Source organism: Marmota monax, unplaced genomic scaffold (assembly GCF_021218885.2).
Source record: "Marmota monax isolate L192 unplaced genomic scaffold, Marmota_monax_Labrador192_F-V1.1 WCK01_AAM20220418_F8-fsc00122, whole genome shotgun sequence".
In the NCBI taxonomy this organism is placed as follows: Eukaryota; Metazoa; Chordata; class Mammalia; order Rodentia; family Sciuridae; genus Marmota; species Marmota monax.
Window position 1 is genome coordinate 5,716,176 of NW_026695223.1, and position 8,612 is coordinate 5,724,787.

Genomic DNA, 8,612 nt, shown 5'->3' on the forward strand with positions numbered 1-8,612 from the left:
TATTTTCTTATTATAATTTTTCAATTAATTTTGGGGGTTTCATTTTTGGGTTTTTACTCCCGGCACTCAAAAAAATACCTATCAAAACATTAGCTGGACACAATCTAATAGAACAGAGATTTCAATGACCATTAATGATCAGAAATTTAGTCTTTGTATCAGTAGTATGGAAAAGTCACTAAACAAACAGATGCCTATAGCTGTCAGCAAACCAAACCAAACAACAAAAATACAAAATAAAATACCTTAAGAAAGGGAGAATTTGGTTTCCAGAGTTATAACACAATACTGCCTGAAGGTCTAGTTTTTTACAACAATAGAATCACAATTGCCAAGTATAGTCCATTCAAAAGAACAAAATAAATGGACAGAAACTATCTCTAGGATGGCTAGACATTATGTTGTCTAAGCAAAGACTTTAAAACATTATCTAGAATATATTCCAAGAGTATAGGTAAGCATGGTCCAAGAACTAAAAGAAATCAGGAAAATAATGTCTGAACAAATTAGAATGTCAATTGTAAAAATGGAAACACACACACACACACACACACAATAGGAAAAAAGTGCAAATGAAATAGAAAATTTACCAGAGGTTCAACAAGCTAGCAGAAGAAGTAACTGGTGAAATAGAAGATAGAACCATTGAAGTTATCCAGTTTGAGGAACAGAAAGAAAAAGGATGAGGAAATGAATCAAGACCTAAGTGGCCTTTAGGAAACTATCAGCATTTCATCCTGCATATATGGGAATCCCAGGAGGAAACCACAGAGAAATGAGCAATAAAGATTATTTAAGAATTAATGCTTTAAAACTTTCTTAATTTTTTACAAGAATCTACACACTGAAGAAACTCCATGATCTCAAACTGGATAAACTTAGTGAGAGCTACACCAATTATAATCAGTCAAAAGAGCTTGTCACATACAGGGAATCTTCATAGGACCAGTGTTCAATTTTTTATAAAAAACATCTAGGCCAGAAAGCATTAAGGTGGCATAAAGTGCTGAAAGAAACAGAAATGTCAACCAAGAGTTCTGTAGCCAGAAAAGCTCCCCTTCAGAAAAGAGGAAGGTATTAACACCTTATAAAATAAATGAAAGCTAATGGAGTTTTGTTGTTGTTCTTGCTATTTTTGTTTGTTTGTATTTAAATCAATAGACCTGCTCTAAATGAAATGCTAAAATGAATCCTTCCAGTTGAAATGAAAGGACACTAGAATAAACTTCAAGTCACATTAATATATAAAGATCTCTGCTAAAGATATCCACATGGGCAAATATGAAAGCCAGTTTCATTGTGGTTTTGCTTTTGGCTTTTGAAAAAATTTTCTGTATAATTTAAAAATCAAGTGCATTAAGTTATAAATCTATTTATTGAGTGCATGACATATGTATTATCTTTGATGACAATAGTAACATAAAAGAGGGTGATGGAGCTATGCATACCAGAGTTTTACATACTATTGAAGTTATTTGGTACCACCTTAAACCATATTGTTATAAATTTTGTATGTAAAACACAATATCTATTTTAGTCATCTTTTTCACTGATGTGAATAAAAGATCCAACCAGAACAACTATATTGGAGGAAAAGTTTATTTATGGGCACACAGTTTCAGAGGTCTCAAAGTTCAAGTGTTATGACTATAAATGTTCCTTTGAGCACACAGCTGGCTCCATTCCTGAGGGCTCAAGGTGAGGCTGAACATCATTAAACTTTCAATCAAAAGGCAGAGTTTGGCAGAATGATTTAACAAGGAAGAGTCAACTGCATGCTGTTTACAAGAGACTCAATTTATATCCAAAGAGACAAAAGGTTGAAAGTGAACATAAGGGAAAAGATATTCCATGCATGTATTAGCTAAAAGAGAGCTAGAGTGGCTACACTAGTATAGGAAAAAAAATAAAATGCACACTTTAAATCAAAAAATTACATAGATAATTACATAGATAATGAAGGACATCATATATTAATAAAAAGGTCAATCCTGCAAGAAAATGTAACTATTATAAAAATATAGATACTAAAACAACAGAGTCTCAAAATATATGAAGAAAATACCGATGGAATTACAGGGGAAAATAAACATTCCACAATAATAGTTAAAGATTTTAGGACCTACTTTTAATAATAGAATATCTAGGCAGAAGATGACTAAGAAAATATATGACTTGAACAACAGTATAAATTAATTAGCCCTGATAAATGGAGTTTACCTAATTAATACAGAATAAACATTCTTCTGATATGCACATGGAATGTTCTCCAGGATAGAACTTGTTATGCCACCAAACAACTCAATTAAGTTAAAAAAATTATTGCCAACCATAATGAATGACACTAAATATCTATTACTGAAGTTAAATGGGAAAAATCATAAATATATAGACATCACCTAGCACACTCTCAAACCATTAATAAGGTAAAGAAGAAATCAGGAAATAATTAGAGCTAACTACAAATAAAAACTCAACATACCCAAATTTATAAAGATGAAGGCAGTGCTCAAAGGAACATTTATAGTCATAACACTTGAACTTAAAAAGTAGGAAGATCTCAAAGCAATAACCTAAACTTACACATTAAGGAACTAGAAAAAGAAGAGCAGCCCAAACTCAAAGCAGAAGGAAAAAAATAATCAAAATTAGAGCAGAGATCAAAGAAATAGAGAATAGAAAAATAAGCAGATAGAATTAATGAAGCTAAAATTGGTTCTTAGAAAGAGTAACAAAACTGACAAACCTTTATATATACTAACAAAAGAAGAAAGACAACTCAAAATTATCTATAATCAAAAATGAAAAGAGTAGAGATTACAATTGATTTTTTAGAAATAAAAATATTATAATATTCTGAACAATTGTATGCCAACAAATTAGATAACACACTTGAAATTGGTAAATTCCTAGAAATACACAACCTACTGAATCATATTGAAATAGAAAATTTGAACCAACCTATTGAAAGGAAAGTGAGGAACCCAGAGAAGACAAGCGAGTGAGAAATGAAAGACAGAGACCCAGCAGAGATACACACGAGAGTTTATTTGTCAGAGTTGACAAATAAAGGCCATCTCTCCAGAGAGAGTCAACACATATTTGAGTTCTGGGACTTTTATGGGGCAGACTCAGGGATTAAAGCCAGGCGGGTCCTAATGCTGGTGGTTAAGGGTAGGGTTGGTATGAGGGAGTGGTGAGCCTTTCTCAGAAAGGCCTGGGGGTGGTAAAGTTAAACTTTTTCTTAAAAATGGCAGTTGTCTCTTTTTAAAAAAATTTATATATGACAGCAGAGTGCATTACAATTCTTATTACGCATATAGAGCACAATTTTTCATATATCTGGATGTATACAAAGTATATTCACACCAATTCATGTCCTCATACATGATCATCACATTCCACCATCATTTCTAACCCCATTGTCCCTTCCTTCCCTCCAACCCCTCTGCCATATCTAGAGTTCGTCTTGAGTTCTAAAGGAGACAATAGTCCCATTAATAAAAAATAAGTTAAAAAAAATGGTGACTGCACTTAAGATGGCCATCCAGAGGCTAAGCAAGAAACTTACACCTATGACAAGAGATTAAATTTGTAGCAAAAACTCCGCTTCAGAACTGCTTTACTTCAATGGTGAATTCTACCAAATATTTGAAAGAAAATTAATACCAATCCTTCTCAAAATCTTCAAAAAACAGATAAAAAAGAAACTTGTAATTCTATGAAGTCAGCATTATCTTGATACCAAAGCCATATAACATCATATGAAATTTACAGATCAATATTCCTTATGAAATTGTCAAAATTCATAACAAAATACACATGGTATGAGTTTAGAGCTTATTAAAAAGAATATATTTCATGACCATGTGGGATTTGGCCCAGAAAAAAACAAGAGTGGTTTAATATAAGAAAACCAGTTGATATAATATACCACATTAATAGAATGAAGGAGGTCAAAAATCCCACATGATTATCTCCATGGATACTGAAAATGTAATTAACAAAACATAACTTTTATTCGTGATAAAAATGCTCAGAAAACTAGAAATAGAAGGGAAGTTCCTCAATATAGTAAAAGACATATATAGAATACTCAGCTAACATTATATGCAATGTCAAAAAACTGAAAGTTTTCCCATTAATATCAGGAATAAGATAAGAATGACCACTTTTATCACTGAGATACAATTCAAAATTACTGGAAGTTCTAGTCAGAGCAATTAGGCAAAATGAAAAGAAAAAATAGAGGGAAGAGAGAAAGCAAAGAAAAGAAGGAAGGAAGGAAGGAAAAAACAAAGTCATTAAAATGCAAATATAAAGAAGCAAAATTCTCTGTTCAGAGAGGACATATTTGCATATACAGAAGATCCCAAAGAATCTACAAGCAAACTACTAGGACTAATAACTGAATTCTGCAGTTTCAGGGTACAAGCCCCAACACAATGAAAGTCTATTGTTGGTATCAATAATCAGCAATTCATAAAGGAACTTAAGAAAAAAATTCCATCTACAATAACTATAAGGTCAGGCAGCAGCAACCAAAAGGAGGCAGATTTAAAATGCTGCTGAAGGAGGCCTTACTGAGATTTGCCCTCAGGCAGAGCTCTCAGAGCAGCAGAGTGGGTCTAAGAAGTAGCGTGCCAGGGCTGGACCAGACTGGGAATTTTTTTGGTTCTTTTGTGTGTGGGTGGGTTGCTTAATCATCTCAAACCGACCTAAGAACCCCACCTTTTTGATGATATAGGGCATCGAATTTCATCTGGCTACTTCTTGCTGGCTAGGGGCGCTGGGGGGAGTGGGTGGTTTGATGTTGGTTAGGTGAGGATGAGACTGTAGGGGTGTAGAAGCATCTGGTTGTAGGTCACTCTGGCAATTTCACCCACAAAGTTTTGGGCGAACCTGAGGAGGCAGAGAGCAATCATTAATAGAAGCCCTATGACTAATATAGGAGTGAGAGTGGGAGTTAGTCATGTAATGAGGGTTGAGTTTAGTCAGCCTGGCCAAGGGTCATTTGATTGTTGCTATTTAAGAATAGACAGCTTCCTCCTTTGTCTGCCATCAGGAGATCGAGGGCTTGATGGTTCTGTAGTGAAACTTGGGCAATAGATGTTTGCCTTTGTTGGGAAGCCAGAGAGGCGTCTGATGCCTCTACCGCTTCCTGAAGTTGTTGTTCAAGCTTCTGAGTTGCAGTTACTGCATAACCAAGTCCTCCTGCCCCCAGTCCAGAGGCAGCGAGTGAGGAGGTCAGGGAGAGTCCAACTACTACTGGTAGAAAGACAGCCCATCTTGTCCTGGAAATGGAGATAGTAACAAGCCATGTTAATTCAGCCTCACTGTACAGAGTTAATGAGGGACCAAGATGGAAGGAACACAAAAAGCAAAGAGCATGTTGAGGCTTAGATTTTTTGTTAGGGTAACATTGCACCAGAAAAAGAACCCCGGAGCAAAGGTTGGGGAAGAGATCGAATAATCTGATCACAGGGTGCCGAACCAGAGGAAGTGTAGCAGCAGGGGAAATTCTCTGATGAGTGACGAAAAAGAGGTACTTCCTCAAAAGCTGGAGAGGGGGTTCTTGGGTCTAGTTGAGGTATTGAGAGGAAGATCAATGGGAATAGCAGTTTACGGAATACAATCCAAACCTATGCAGAGGAAACAGTCTGAAATCGAACCCAGGGCCTCACACATGCTAGGAAAGTGCTCTACCACTGAGCCACAACCCCAGCCCTGGTTATATGAATTTGAGGGAACACTTGTAGATAAGTTCTCCATACTCTGATAGAGGCTGAGGGGTGCTTGACAAAACCCCAAGAATAAAATTTACCATCAACACCAGAAGCCCATTTCAGGTCCCATGGGTCCCAAACAGTTTCTCTTAGCCAGGCCTATCTAGGAAGCATTTCTTGCATGAATTACAAGGGCACCCGCCACAGGTGTTAGGCTAGTGCTTACAAGATTCCTTGGTTTGGTCTGATATGAAATATAGCATTGCTGCACATAGGTGGGCCAATGTGGCTTGGTTGAATCCAGTAATGTTAGGGGTGACTGCCCAATTGCAGCCAGTGGAAGGGCAATCGCCTTGACCCATAAACTGAGAGCGGGTGGTGCCATCCTGCTGCCATGTCACTTGGATGAGAAAGAGCCATCTATGGGTTGGGAGAGAAGTTTGAGAGAGATTAATGATTAGTAAAAGAAGAGGGTTGGCGAGAAAGCTTGAGTTTGGTCCAGAGCAGTCCCCAGGCGGAAGTCTAGGACTGGACATTTGGAACAGATGCCTTTTTAGGGTAAGAGACATGGTACCAGGGGGAGTGGCCCAAAATCTTGGCCACCGTTGGAGTAGTAAGTATGACTGTATGGGGTTCTGTCCAGCAAGGTTCCAATGATTGAGGATGCAGCTCTCAAAGTAAGACTGCACCACCCAGTTGAAGGGGGTATGATTCAGTTTGTGGTTGTTCTGGGAATGAAGTAACAGATGGCACAGGAAGACACTGGTCTGCATTTTCCTTAGGAGTTTGTGTAGAAGTGTGAGCTAGGGCATGTAGGACACAAGGGGAGAAGGAGTGACTGGAAAGCTGTGGTTGATTAAGAAAGGGAACCCACAGAGTAGCTCAAAGGGGCTAAGGCCTGAGGGGGCTGTAGGGGCTGCCCAAATTCAGGTGAGGGCCAACAGCAGGAGATTGGGCCAGGACAGCCTGAGTTCAATAGCAAGTTTAATGAGATGATTTTTGAGAATGCCATTAACCCTCTCAACCTTACTTGGGGATTGGGGTTGGTAGGGGATGTAGAGCCTCCAAATGATGTTGAGGCCTTTGGAGACTAGTTGAACAACCTGAGAAGTGAAGGCCTGATGGTTGCCTGACTGGATGGAGGCGGGAAGTCCAACCTGGAAATGATCTGCTCAGTGAGGATGGAGGCGATGGTGTCAGCAGTTTCCCTGGAGGTAGGGAAGGCTTCTATCCAACTGTAGGAGAGTGCTATCCCCCAAGTCACAAGAAGTTAGTCCCCACCTCTTTGGGCAAGCCTTGGCACAGGATCTATCTTGGGGTAGGACTGTCCATGTCAGCTGTTGAGACCTAAAGGATGTAGCGTCTTCCCATGTGAAGGCAAAGTGGTAATAAGTCAGGATGGAGGGGCACTGTAAAAAAGGCATCTTTAAACCAGGTCAGTAAAGTGAGTGGTCGAAGCGGGGATATGAGAAAGAAGAGTGTAAGGGTTGGGAACCACCAGGTGGATGGGAATAACGGCTTAATTAATTAGGCAGAGGTCCTGGACTAAGTGATAGGCACCTGAGGGTTTGCATACGGGCAATATAGGAGGGTTGCAGAGGGAGTCAGTAGGGATGAGGAGTCCCTGGGCAAGTAATTGGTATATGATGGGTTTAAGTCCCTCCCTGTGGGTTTTGGAGGTGGGAAATTTGGGATGCAAAGGAAATTTAGATTGGGGCTTCAGCTGGATACGGACTGGTTTGTGGTGGGAGGCTATAACCAGCTTGGAGATGTCCCAGATCTGGGAATTGACTAGGTCAGGGGGCAATGGCACAGTAGGTACTGTCAGGTTATTAGAGAGGGTAAGGATTAAAGGCAGAAACAGATGGGTGGTAGTATTCTTGGGGAGTAGTTGGAAGGTAGCTCCTAGTAGTTGGAGAATATCTCTGCCTAGGAGAGAAACTGGACAAGGTGGAATGACCAGGAAAGAGTGTGTGAAAGGGTGTCCCTCCAAGGCACAGGCCAGCTTATCAGTTTGATTTGGGGAGGAGGGTTTGCCATCAATCCCCATAACTAAGACCTGGGAAGAAAACAGAGGCTCAGAGTGGGAAGGCAAGACAGAATAGGTAGCCCCCATGTCCACAAGGAAGGTTATGGACTTACCTACTCCTGGAGCATTACCCTGGGCTCAGTGAGGGTGATGGGGATCCTCAAGTCCAGGCTTCTTCAGTCTTCTACGAGCCCCAATAGTTCAAGAGAAGGGACCGCCTGGCTGGTCATACCCCTGCGTGGAGTTGCTGAGAAAGGACCAGCCATGGGGCAGTCACTCTTCCAATGTTCTGTCTGCTTACATGTGGGGCACGGCCTGGAAGGGGGGTGCTGTGGGCTTGGGCATGGGCAAGCCTAGTGACCTTTACATCCACATTTGCAGCAAGCCCCTTGTGGAGAGAAATGCTGGTTCCCCCAGGAAGATCTCACTGGAGCCATAGGCCTCAGGGCGGCTGCCAAGGCCTGGGTTTGGAGTGTTACCTTTTTCTGTAACTGAGTCTGCTTTAAAGGCCATTTTCACCAGACCTCAGATAGGGTCGGAGGGCCCTCCTCAGCTCATTTGAGCTTTGGGTTAGCTGGTAAGAGGGCCTGGTGGGACGGGATGTGGAAACTGACAAGAGAAGAGAGGAGTGAATAGGTGGAAGAATCCATTGCAGGTGATGGGAGAGGGAAGTGTTTATCAGTACAAGAGGTGGATAGAGGAATCATGGCTGCAGGAGAGGAGGAGGGGGAGGGGAGGGTGTAGATATGGGAGGGGAGGAGGGAGAGCATTGCCTTGGTAGGGAGGGGGAAGACAGGAAGGTGGGGCTGAGAGCAGCTCGGGTGGATCCGAGAATGAAGAGGGAGAAATACAAGAAC